The sequence below is a fragment of the Melanerpes formicivorus genome, unplaced genomic scaffold (assembly GCF_026170545.1).
Source record: "Melanerpes formicivorus ecotype bairdi unplaced genomic scaffold, bMelFor1.0.p_v2 SCAF_323, whole genome shotgun sequence".
Lineage (NCBI taxonomy): Eukaryota > Metazoa > Chordata > Aves > Piciformes > Picidae > Melanerpes > Melanerpes formicivorus.
In genome coordinates, this window is record NW_027142675.1 from 135,001 (window position 1) to 137,500 (window position 2,500).

A 2,500-nucleotide genomic window follows, 5' to 3' on the forward strand; every position below is an offset into this window, starting at 1 on the left:
CGCCGGCCCTGCGCCGGTCCGCCGCCGGGGCCGCCGTAGCCGGGCGCTCGCCGCGCGGCGAGCGCGCGGCATGGGCGTCCCCAGCCGCGTCCCTCCTCCCCGAGCGCAGCGCCGGCTGACTGAGGGAAACCCCGGGCCTCGGGCCAGGCCAGGGGCGCGGTGGTGGCGGCGGACGTCGGGCGCGGCCCCCGCGGGCGGACGCTCCCCCCGACGGCGGCAGTGGGGGGAGGCACCCCCGCGGGGCCTTAAGTCTGGTTTCCCTCACCCCAGGGTCAGGTACCTAGCGTTCCGCGCCTTCGTCCGCGGCCTTGCCCTACCGCGGAGGAAGCCGGGCGGCGGTTTAAAGACCCGGGCGGCTCGGCGCGCCACCCCCGGATGCGGGGGCGAGCGCGGGGGCGGGCGGGTGCCTTCAGAGGGGCGGGGGTTGCCCCCGCAATGCCTCTGGCTAGGTCCGCCGTCGTCGCGCTCGTCGTCCTCCGGGGGCCCGCCGGGCCGGGGAGGGGACTCTGCTGCCCCCCCCCTCTCTGCGGTCCGAGCGCTCGGCCGGAGAGAGCCCCCCGCGCGAGGTCGGCCGTGGTCCGGCCCGCGCCTCGCCTCGCCACGGGCGTCCCCGGCGGCGCGTTGAAGCGCGGGCTTCTCGCGGGCCGGGGCGGCGAGCCCCCGCGGTGGGGGCTGGCCCAGGGCGCTTCGCCCCCGCCGGGGGTTTTGTGCGGGCGCGTTGCCGCGGCTCGGCGGCGGCGCCTCTTGCGGCGCGGGCCGCTGCGGACCTCCCGGTCCCTTTTCCCTTTGCCCAGGCCCCAGAGCGGGGCCCCGGCGAGCTGGCGCCCTCGGCGGTCTCGCGCTGCCGGTTCCCCCCCGTCCGGGGCCGGTTTCGGGTGGCGTGACCGCGTCCGAGCGGCGGCGGGCGTCGCTCGGCGTCTCCGGCTCCGGTCCCTCGCCGGAGGGCACCCTGCCACCGGCTGCGGCTGTCCCGGTCCCGGGCCCTGCCCGCGGGCTTCCCCGTTCGCCTTCCCGGCGCGTGCCGGGTGGGGGACGGGCGGGCAGCCGGGGGCGTCCCACCCCCGGTCTCCGCGTGGAAACGGGGAGAGCGGGGGCCCGCCCCCCGGCTCAGCGCCGTCCGCTGTCCGCCTGGCCGCGGGGCCACGGAAGGGGTCGAGCGAGCGAAGCCGGCGGCGCGGTGGCGCCGGGGGAGGATGGAAGGGGCTCGTGCCGCTGGGGTTTGTCGGTCGGCGGGTGCGCCGCCCGGCGAGGGCCGGCGGGTCGCCGCGGTGGCGTCCCACGTGGGCTCGGGCTTTCCGTCTCGCAAGCCGTTTTCCGTCCCCCGCGGCGGGGGGGGGGTTCGGTGGCGAGAGGAAGCCGCCCGAGGGCGCGAGCCGGCCGGGGCTCGGCCCCGGGGCCAAAGCGGGGGAAAAGAAAGTCCGGGATGGGCCGCAGCGGTGGCGGCGTTGGAGGGGCCGGTGCGGAGGCGCGCGCGCGCTCTCCTCCGGCGGGGTTGTGCGCCCGGCCCCCCTCGCTCCCCGGGGCGGGGGGGGGGGGGTCTCCGCTGCCTCGCTTCGTGGCGTCTCCGCGACGGCACGGGGCGGCCAGCGAGAGACACACCCCCCCCCGCCGTTGGGTGGGGAAGCGAAGGGGGTTTTCTTTCCCCGTGCACGCGAGGCGAGGCCGGGTTCGGGGCACGTTCCCGGCGGCGCGCGGCGGGCCTCCTCCGCGCCGAGGTCGGAGCGAGCCCGGGCGCCTGGTCCGGCCCCGAAGCGCCGCAAGGTGCGTTTTTCCCTCCTCGGGGGAGGGAAAAAAGCCGGGAGCGCGGGCTCCCCGCCCCTTGCTTTTGCCGCTTCGGGGTTTCGTTTTATTTTCCCCCCCTCTCCTGTGCTTGTACGGTCAATGTGAGGCGAGCGGCCGCCGTGCCGCGCTCTCCGAGGGGCCGCTCCTTTGCGAGCGGTCCCGGCCCCTCCGCGCTGGCGGGGCGGTGCCGAAAAGCCAGACAACTCTTAGCGGTGGATCACTCGGCTCGTGCGTCGATGAAGAACGCAGCTAGCTGCGAGAATTAATGTGAATTGCAGGACACATTGATCATCGACACTTCGAACGCACTTGCGGCCCCGGGTTCCTCCCGGGGCTACGCCTGTCTGAGCGTCGCTTGACGATCAATCGCCGCCTCGGTGCCCGCCGAGCGGCGCGGCTGGGGTCGCCTCGCAGGCTCTCCCCCGGGGCGGGGAGGGGCCTTCGTCCCCCTAAGTGCAGACTCGGGGAGCGCTCCGTAGCTCCCCGCTCCCGGAGCGCCCGCTCTCGCGGAGTTCGTCCCGCCGGGGCTTCGCCGGCAGGGGTTCCCCGTTGGTCCAGCGACGCCCGGTGGGGCGTTGGGGGAGACGAGAGCCCGGTTGGGGGAGGAGGCGCGGGCCTCGCCCCCCCCGGCACTCCCGCGCGGGCGCGGCTGTCTGCGGGTGGGTACCGCGGGGGTACCGTGCCGTGCTGCCGCGTCCGCGCGCGCGTCTGCCGTGGG

At 77.3% G+C, this 2,500-nt stretch overlaps 1 non-coding gene across 1 annotated transcript; it reads left to right on the forward strand.

Moving 5' to 3' along the window:
- The first annotated feature begins 1,983 nt into the window (after positions 1-1,983).
- On the forward strand, positions 1,984-2,136 carry LOC137459142 (5.8S ribosomal RNA). Its single transcript, XR_010992122.1, has one exon. It is a non-coding gene; the product is annotated as a 5.8S ribosomal RNA (ribosomal RNA).
- The last annotated feature ends 364 nt before the right edge of the window (positions 2,137-2,500 follow it).